This window comes from Sciurus vulgaris (assembly GCF_902686455.1).
Source record: "Sciurus vulgaris genome assembly, chromosome: 8".
Lineage (NCBI taxonomy): Eukaryota > Metazoa > Chordata > Mammalia > Rodentia > Sciuridae > Sciurus > Sciurus vulgaris.
Window position 1 is genome coordinate 88,145,764 of NC_136468.1, and position 10,580 is coordinate 88,156,343.

The 10,580-nt window shown below is 35.9% G+C and overlaps 1 long non-coding RNA gene across 1 annotated transcript; it reads left to right on the forward strand.

Annotated features, from left to right (window-relative positions):
- The first annotated feature begins 667 nt into the window (after positions 1 to 667).
- Positions 668 to 7,601, forward strand: LOC306667580. Its single transcript, XR_013765611.1, has 3 exons — positions 668 to 738; positions 4,964 to 6,356; positions 6,394 to 7,601. It is a non-coding gene; the product is annotated as an uncharacterized lncRNA (long non-coding RNA).
- The last annotated feature ends 2,979 nt before the right edge of the window (positions 7,602 to 10,580 follow it).

Genomic DNA, 10,580 nt, shown 5'->3' on the forward strand with positions numbered 1-10,580 from the left:
ACTGTTTCATAATTTTTAGTATTTAACAGGCTGAAAAACTGAGGTCCAGTGTAGTCAGTGGCAGAAACAGGCCTCAAGCCCAGGGATAGCCTTCTCCTTAAATAACCAATTTCTGTGAACTAGACTATGGAAGGATGAACTTTCAGCAGTATTTGCAGTTTGCTAAGGGATTTTACTGGTAAAACTAAAACTTGAGTCAACATATAAATTATTATGGTAAAGGTCAAGATATGTATTAAGTTGGGGAACAGGACACCTTAAGGCACAGGATATAACTGCTCTTCTATTTCTATTCAATGTGTCAAACTGGTAGCATGCCCTAAAGTTTCTTGGGACTCCAGAAATTGGATGTTGGAACACAATTCTCCACGGAGAAACCATATTTCTGTACATCTTACCAACAGAAGCACTGACTGACTTTGTTCCAGACTACCTTTTCAAACATGTACGCATAGCAAACAGCCATGTCTTGCACATAGTTGTTTGCTCTAGGTCAAAGGGCAGGTTAACTTTCAGTTCTGGAATATAGAGATTTTTTTCTCCTAGAGCAAATGGTAAACATGCCTACCGTCCATCGTAAATAAGTTGGTTTCTCTAAGCTCAGGGTTCTTCACCTATTGTACTCTGTACTGCATGTGCAAATATCACCCAATGCTCTTCTCCTTGCCTGGAGGATACTGGGACTTGGAGAAGTGGCAGAAATGCTGATGCTCTCTCTCTCTGGCTACTGCTAATGCTGTGAGTATCTCTGACCCGGGAATATCATGTCTTCTACAAGCACCCTTAAAACTGTGCTAGGCTAATTTATGAGCTTGCAAATTGGATAAAATTTCAGAATCTTTTTGGTTTTTGAAGCTTTTACTTCAAAAAAATACATAAAAGAGATTCATAAAATCCATCATATATGGATTAAATAAATTTTGCCATTTAAAAAGTTGTTTGTGCGTATGTGTGTGTGTGTGTGTGTGTGTGTGTGTGTGTGTTTTGCTTGGGAAGACAGAATTTAAACCCAACCACAGTCCAGGTTTGTAGAATTGAAATATATTGAAATTTGATTTCAACAAGTTAAATATTTTTCAATGCACCAAAAGTACTGGCATGTTTCTTATTAATATTCAATATTTTATGATCAAGTATTCTATATTTTTTCAGAACTTGTCATTATTATTATTATTATTATTATTTGGTACCAGGGATTGAACTCAGGGCACTTGACCACTGAGCCACATCCCCAGCCCTATGTTGTATTTTATTTGGAGACAGGGTCTTATTGAGTTGCTTAGAACCTCGCTTTTGCTGAGACTGGTTTTGAACTTGCCATTCTCCTGTCTCAGCTTCCTGAGCTGTTGGGATTACAGGCATGCCCCACCCCTGGCTCATCACAAAATTTTTATTCTCTAATTTGTAACCATTTGGGCGGTAGCAGAAAAAGGGATCCTGTACAATTAACTAAAGTCTTCAAAATCTATTTCAATTCTTTAGACTCAAAATACAATAGAATATTTTTAAAGTCATGGAACTCTTTAACTGAACCCATAATATCAGAAAATGTCTTTTGAATATAGTCTGTTATCCATTCCTACTTATAGCATCATTGGCAACACCATTGAATGCATTAAAGACTGTGAACCCCGACTCTGGAAAATGGTTTATATTCAGTATTATTGCAAGTTAATTCTCATTATCCCTGCCAGGATCTAAATACCCAGATGAAACACAGTATCAAGGAGAAAACACCTGTTTGGCATCATGCAACATGTAGTTCTGACCCAAAGAGAAAGAACAGTTCAGAGCCTAGCATCTGTGAGAGTGAATCTCTGGAACACTGTAATTCTTAAAAATTCATTTACTAGATTGTCAACTCCATGGTCATCTGTTGCAGAGGTCACTCAAGAAAACTTATAGGAAGATTCTGGGATGGATCAAAACAGCACTATCATGCATTTATGCTACAACTGTGGTAAAGGGAAAGGAGCACAGGCTGTGAAGGCAGGAAAATATTATTCAAATTCTGGCTGCACTCTGGCTAGTCATGAAGAACTGCACATATTTTTTAACTCAACCTCCTTGTCTGAAAACAGGCTATGATAATACCCACCAGTACTGTGTTTAAGGATCACAAAACAACATTATGTACAAAATGTCTTCTAATGGGTTTTTTAAATTCAAATTGCAAAGAAGGCCTGGAGCAGTATTAGACCTTCTATGCTGAAATGATAAAGAATCCTCAGATCCATTAGAAATCTGATATCTCTATCTATTTAAAATAAGACACTGATTTTTTTTTCCTTATAGTATTTAAAATAGTCAGCACCTCAATTTTAAGAAAAACCTCAGTCCCTTCTAGACAAAATAAGATATTTGGGAGCTGAGCTACAGATAACCTCACTTCTCAGTTTATTATACGAAGATGAAGGTGGAAAGTACCTGTGATAAGACAAGTTCATAAACAGACTTGAAGGTCAGGTAGGGAGTTTGGGTTTATACTATAGAGAGACAAGGAAATGGTTACTATTTCTAAACTAGGGAATGACAACCAACTTAAAGACAATCATTTTGTCAGCAATGTGTAAACCAATTTGGTTATGGTTAAAGAATGAAGTAAGCAAGATCAGTTAGGAGACAATTAAAAATTCCAGACCTAAGGCAGCTGACATTCAAGTAATGGTGGTAGTAGTATTGATGTATCTGTATGAATTTAAAAAATAAATAAATAAACTTACCACCTATAAACTGCTCCTAGAAAATGAGCAGTTTACCCTTCAGATGATAGTGTTTATCATACATTAGGCCCAGTTACTGCTTCACAAAATAATTCCTTCAAATAGTTGAGTTGATTGCTTTACATATCATTCTTAATAACATGGATACAAAAATACATCCTGGTTTAAAACAGACACCTTTAAATAAAGTTTACTTATTTATTGTAATACAAACTCTGCAGTTTTAAAGGAAGGCAGCAGAAAAATGATCTTGCAGTGACAAGGGATGAATTTAGAGTGCAGTGAAACAAATTAAAATTAAGTTTTTAGTTTATAAACATGTTAAGTTTTTAAAATGTGATTAGAATAGGAAATGGGTGTCAACAGTGGTTATTCTATCACAGGTCCGCATGAATGCAAAAGACTTGCTTATTATAGGGAATTGGGACCAGCATTTCAGTTATGCAGGGCACAAGAAATCATCTCATTATTTGTGTTCCACTTATGCCTAGAAACTCATCCTCTCCAATATTGCCATGGTTTTCAACAAGCAAGATCATTTAGGCTTGCCATCTCAGGGGCTATTAGGAAATATTGGGTGGACATTACCAGGTTCATGTGCTTGTTTACCTCTCTCATTTTTCTCTTTGCTGACCAAATGAAATTACAAACCATTATGTGCAACCATGCCATCATTACAGATTTATGAGAGAAATAAATGACTCCTTTGATGGATTTAAGAATGCAGAAGCCTTAAGGAGATGCTTTCCTCAACACATAATTCCATTTCCCACTCCCAAAACATTTTCCACTCTAAAATTCCTGCCTCCTCTGGAATCACTAATCTCAATGCAGAGAAAACAGAATATTAAAAACATAAAATTTCATATGACCTACCACTACTATATTTGATTCTTCAAACGAATTCATTATTGTATTCAACATTCATCTTAAGGACACAGTAAATTTTATGGAAAATGTGTGTTCCCTAATGATTAATAAAGGGATATACAAGCTCACAAGTGGTAAAGTATGACAGTTTTAACTCAATCAAATCTCAAGTAGTGAGGAATAATAACTGACCTTTTTTGAGTATGGAATTTTCAAATACAAGCTGGGAAGAATTAAACTCACCAATAAGACCCAGAGAAATGTGGTTCAGTGAAATCTTGAATAACTATTACACCAAATACATAGTATCAGTAAATATTCACAGTCATGATCGAGTAACAGAATAAGAAAGTAACTGGTAAGGCAACCCTCAAGATGTGAAAAAAGCTAGAAATGATCAGGTTATGAGAGTTTTGATATAATCAGTGCATTAATCCCTGATAGGGTTTAACTAGATGGTTCCCGGAGGCAGGTAAGGTGTGACTGGAAGAGGTGGGTCCCTGGGGTGTGCCTTTTGGGTATATATTTTGTCCTTGTTGCACAGAGCTTTCTCTCTGCTTCCCTCTGCCACCTACTTCTGCCATGATGTTCTGCCTCACCTCAAGCCCAGAGGACTGGAGTTAGCTGTCTATGGACTCAGACCTCTGAAACTGTGAGCCCCAAAATAAACTCCTCTAATTGTTCTTGTCAAGTCTTTCACTCACAGAGGCAAAAAAGCTCACAAAACAGGAGACCCTCAATAAATATTCATTAAATTAAAGAATGAATTCTTTTATCATCTTATTGTTCTTTGGTCTTGTATTAACAGACATTATTTTTACATTGCTAAAAAAACAATGTGACTTAAATATAGTCTCCTGTTCACAGTAGAAGTCAACACTTTAAAAAAAAATCGGTGAAATCTTAATGTGTATCTAGCACTTCAAAGCATCATGAAATAGGAGAATTCCTTCAAAGCTTCAAAGATGATCAGCCTGTTCCCTGAAGCATGAGATTCTATTACCTTATCTTAGTATTCATAACCACAGTATTATGACTGGTCGTAAAATTATCTAACCCTTTCTAATTTATCCATTGACTAAATCTATGGCTTCCCAGTAGTAAATTCCACAGGTTGCCCATACATTGGATGAAGAACTACTTTCCTTATGCTTTTTTTATTCTAAATTTATTTCAGCCATTAATTTTGCAGAATGAGTGACCCTTGACTTAATCATTGGAAGGAACAAAATTAAGTAAATTGAGCCTGCAAAAAGGATGTCATCTTAGCAGTTCTGTGTGGTAATGTTCCACTTATCATGTGACCATGTGGCTGTGTTAGAAGAGTATGAATAGTTAATTATGTTCCTCTTGTATTTTTACCTTCACAGGAAGACAGAAAAGAAACTTCAGGTCAGAGAAAAAGGGGAAAAGAAGAAAACAAACCAACAAGGGATATATAAGACTGGATTGTGGGCAGTTATTATTCTATTGCATTCTTTAAAATTGCTAGGTTCTAAGATAATAGGATAAAGCCAATTGATTCAATTAGTTTTAAACCTGAAGTTTTCCTGGCAAACCATAACAAGCATTTGACGACTTCTATCCCTCAGGTTAAATGTGAATGAAAGAAGAAGGATTTGCTCTTGACAGAATCTTATTCTTAAGGCGAAGGTTGTCTTTAGAACCATTAACAAAGCATTTTCTAATATAATTACTGCGTGGGATTTTGGGGTGTGTGTCATTTTTCACAGGGTGTAGTCCATTTCATTGAAATGTGTAAGGTCAGCTAATAAGGGGCAGTTTGCTGCCTGCTACATGATTAATCAGGTTCGGGGGCCTCAGTAGGATTAAGCCTTGGAATAAACAGGGATTATTTACTTATTTATTTATTTAGCTTTGGTAATTCAGAAAAGCTTTACTCATTGTACTAATCACAATTTTTTTTTTGTAAGAACACAGGATCCTCCATTATTTAAGATTAGACTCCCAATGAATCCTTTTGGGGATAATAGATAATATACAATCTAAATACAGATCCAGAAATAACAGATATCAAAAAGTGAAACAATGAAGTATTTTGCCAGCTGAAATTTTTAGGGAGTGAAAAGTGTGTATACTGGTAAACAAAACAACTAATATCACACATTATGAAATGCTGTTAATATTTATATATTTGTGCACACATGCTTTAGAAAAAATCTCATCATAGCTGGAAAGGATGTTGCAGTCACATGGTACAACTTGAACATTGTAAGAAAGAGGGAATAAAGCCAGAGAAGTTAAGTGATATGTTCAAGACAACAGAGCTGGGCTGGGGTTGTGGCTCAGTGGTAGAGGGCTTGGCTAGCATGCGTGAGGCACTGGGTTCGATCCTCAACACCACGTAAAATAATTAAATAAAGATCTAAAAAGTACAATAACATTATTTAAAAAAAAAAAAGATAGTAGAACTACTTAGCGGAAATAGAAAGATTGGGCAACAGCGCTGATTTTCATTAACAGTGAAGGATTCTTCTTAGGCCATTTCTTGAAAGAAGAGAACCCTAGGAAGGACATGTGTGGCCAGTCTCATCACCTTAAGATTTCATCTCAGGTTTTGCTTGCTCAAGCCCAGAGAAATTTGCTTCTCTATCTTTGAAGTCTGGAACACTAAAAAGACTTTTCACCTTGGGTATGACCATTATGAATGCAACTTACAAATTTTTAAGGAAAGATATGGCAGGGTGTTTCTTTCTCCATGATCTCCTGCTGAAAGATGAGTACAGTAACTACAGTCTTTTAGTCCTTTAGCCTTCAATGCATATGGCAACACTTATAGGTGTGTTTATCTAATATAGCCTAAAATATTCTTTTCCTAAACATATTATTTCAGTTTTCATTGTATTATGGCACATAATTATAATTTTAGGTCAAATATTATGGGTCTGACCAGAAGCATGGAATATTGCCACTGTTACATCTTACCAGTTTGCTACTCTTTAGAGATCTTTTTATGCTTTGGGTGTCATTCTGTCACATCAAGTGTGTTGTAATGAGTATATTTATGAGTCTAGCCATTGGGAGTGGAGACTGATGTATTATGTAGCCTTGTGCCTCATATGCAGCTGAATTATAAAGCAGATCTTAACAACCAAGAAGTCTGTGATCAGAGAAAAAAAATTTCAAAACATAAACCATGTTCTTGGCACTAGCCTCGAATACTGGACATTCATAACCCACAAATGCCCAGACTATAAATTTGCAAGTTGCATTAATATGGCAGTAAAAGTCACTCTTCTGAAAGCTGCACTTGTAAAATATTTATAAATTCACATGGTTGTTCCTGGCAAATAACTACATCTGTCAGCTCTGTCTTTTTGCTCCCAAAACAGCAGGGTTGGTGTCTTGTGTAATTCACAATATGTTCATAAAAATTATTTTGGAAAAATCAAGATGGAAGATATTGTGTTCTACCGGGAAATAGCTCTGCTCCTCCAGTGGTCTGGCGTTACTATTTGATCTCCTGAGATCTTTGCTCATCAAAGCTTTTTCTCTGAACAAGTTTTCATTTTATTGGACTTATCTAGCTTCCAAATTAGCAAAGCAAGTCCTTTGGGGTTATCTTTAAAATCCCACATTAATATGTACAACATAGAGGGGTTTTTCAGTCCCTAGGTCAATTTGGACATCAATGTCACATGCTGAAATATTTTCTATGGATATTATTTCCCTGTAGTATTCAGAAGACCCTTCACACAGGGAACTCTCATAAACCTGTCTGGTTTCTTTTTTCTTAAGAGAAAAATAAAAAGAGAAAAGATACCAGATTACATTTTCATATAGATGTATACCATCTATGGTTATTCTTTTCAGTCCATTAGTTCTGGGAGGGAAAAGCCCAAATGGTAGACTGAGTCCTTGACAACAAAACATGCCATTTTGTTTATTTAGGTATTTACTTACTTACTTATTTACTTACTTACTTACTTACTTGATGCTGGGGATCAAATCCAGGGCCTTGTGCATGCTAGCAAAGCGCTTTACCACTGAGCTACATCCCCAGCTCCAAACGGGATATATTTGTTTTGGGTTTTGTTTGATTTGAGGGTTTTTTTTTTTTTTTTGGTTATTCTTTTCTTTTCTTTTTGAATTTACCTGTACATAATTTTTATTGCCATCCAACTTTCCTTCACTCTCCTTCTAAAGAAAAGAATTTAGGTGATTTATAATCTAAATATAGTTGTTAAACAGAACAATTAAAGGTGAGATGGGAAATCTAAAACACCATATAGACTATAATCCTTAACTTTTTCTGAGAAATGTATCTGTTTGAGTATCTGATAAAAACTTTGAACTCTTTCCCCCAAAGATGCAAGTGAGCACACACACACACACACACACACACACATACACAAGCACACAATACACTTTTGCATGCACACTCAGGTATTTAGAGCCTGCCAATACCATTTCACAGACCATCACAGGGGAGGAGAGGAAATGTAGATCAGGAAACCAGAATAAAATTATCAGAATTATTAAACATGAAACTTACTCAAATCTCTGTAGTGAAACGAGGAAGAAGAATTCAAAGGACTGTAGAGATCCCAGTGTTTAACAGAGAAACACAGATCAGGTTTTCAGGATACACATTTTCAGAGGAACTTGTTAGGTAGATTCTCTGATTAATTATTAGCTGATTAATCTCTGATTAATTATCCATGAACAAAGTCTTTAAAGCAAACCTACTTTTCATATGACCATTCTCATATTGTTCCCTTAATAAATCTTGAAGGTGTATTTATTAAATACTAATTTTTATGAGTAGTTACAACAATTGAGCCTAGAGAATCTGGCTTCTGTATCCAACCCGACACAACAACAAAAAAAATGGTTTCTGTCTAGCAGAAGCCCCAGTAGTCACAAAGCAAAAAGTCCCTGCAGAGTTCTTCCCTGAACTACAACTAAGAAGCTGCAGCATCGCAAGGCCTCCTGGGACATTGTAAAGACCAACTGACCCATACACCTGGTGGGCCTCACTTGTCAGGAAGGCAACTCTAAGCAGGGTGGCAAGAAACACATGAGTTTAAGAGACACAAGTAGAAACCATAAATAGATTAGCATGGCATGAAGTCTTACCCTGCTTGATTTTTTTCTGTACACTGGAGAATCCTACGGTTCATGCATTGATCTTTTTCAGCCATAAAGCCCTTCCAGTCAGGCATGTTACCTGGGAATGGGAACACTGATTTCATATCAAGAGGTCCATCGTCATTGAGGATAGGAGAACTGGTTGGTAAAACCCAAGGTTAAGGAAGGAAGAGTAGTATCATAGACTTAGAGTATCATTGGAAAAATATGGACTGCCTGATTATGTTGTGCCGCCAAATGCTATTTAGGTAATTAGTAGCCCAAATCACATACATATGTCTTTTTTTGCAAAGAAACTGTCATGTCAGCTTATCTGAAGCACTATGACATGATGTTACCAAGTCAGAAGAACAAAATTTCTTGTTAAAGTGCTTAAGAAAGAAAGAAAGTTCTGGAATCATCTGTCTAAATAATGTCAAACTATCTATTGTTTCCCTCCACAAGTGAAGATATAGATTTAAGGGATTAACTTTGTGGGATTCCATTAATTTTGCACTTGGCATAGTACATGAAAAGAGTTTTCAATATTGGGACATGTGGGCTCTTGGTTGACTATTCATACCATTGCCTAGGCCTTAATCAGTGGCTAGAAAATTCTAAGAACAGCAACCTCTCTCCAGAACTTTCTTTTGAGTGACATCTGGGGTGAATTAAGTTTCTGTTCAGTCCCAGTGTTAGCTACAGATGTGGAGGTGTAAATGTGCTTTCCAGGAACTTTAGATTATATGGTCATGATGTAGACCACTTTTATTAGGAGCTCAAGTACCACATTTCCAGAAGTATGAAGAATGACAGCAAGGAAAAAAGCCTTTAGAGCTTAAATTACAACCACATCTAATGAACTCAGAGGTGTTTTTCACTTACAAGGGTATTGCTTTTCAACTCCTGTAGCTTAAATGAATCTAGTGATCATAACAGTAAATATGGGTTCCAAAGGTATCCCAAGAGGTATCATTAGTCACATATTACATCCTTTTCTAATTTGTACACTTTCCATGTTTCAGGGTTTCACGGTACTGCTGAAACCTCCAGAATTTCATGTTTCCCTCAGCAGTCTACAATAACCCTTAGTCTGAATGACATGCATTATTTCCTCAGCAAACATGTGATGTTGGAAGCTTAGTAAAAGATTTATTATAAGAAACAGCTCGATGTTTTATTTCCTCCCTTAATTGAATACATTATTGCTCTGTGTTTAGAAATGCTGTGTTGATGTATTACACCTCAGAACAACTATGCACATGCCATCTGCAGCAAGAAGGTTTATTAGACTACAAATCAGGATACAGATGTTGGAGGGAAAGCTACGTATGCTAAGTCGTAATACATTATGGCACATTTTAAATCTATAAATCCTGGTGGTCCAGCAGGTTTTTATTTTTAAAAAAATTAGATATTGGTACTTATAAAAATGCAGGAACTAGAAGCTCTCTCTTTCATCATATATGATAGGTAAAGCGATAAGCTGCTGAGATGGTAGGCATAACACCCTAGGTGGGAAAAGGACTAAGTAACTTCAAAAGAAAAATCTCACATTCTTATTCCTTGATACTAGTATAAAAGATCCATATTTAAAGTCAGCACTCTGAAGCAAATGAGCAGATAAATCTTTTGGGAGTGTAAATGATCACATCTTTATTGATCTATTTCACAAATTTAGATTTTCATCCATTTATTCGAAGAGCATTTATTGAGTACCTGTTAACTTGCTAGGTGACACTGTGCTCTAGAGTTTTATTAAAATGAGACTCATTCGAATTATCTTGACACAAGAGGAGCTGTTGAATTTTCCTTTCTTCCTCCAACTGTTTAAAGTTCAGGCCTGATAATGGACAAATTGCCTCCAGAAAGTTTACAAGAATATACCAACTACTT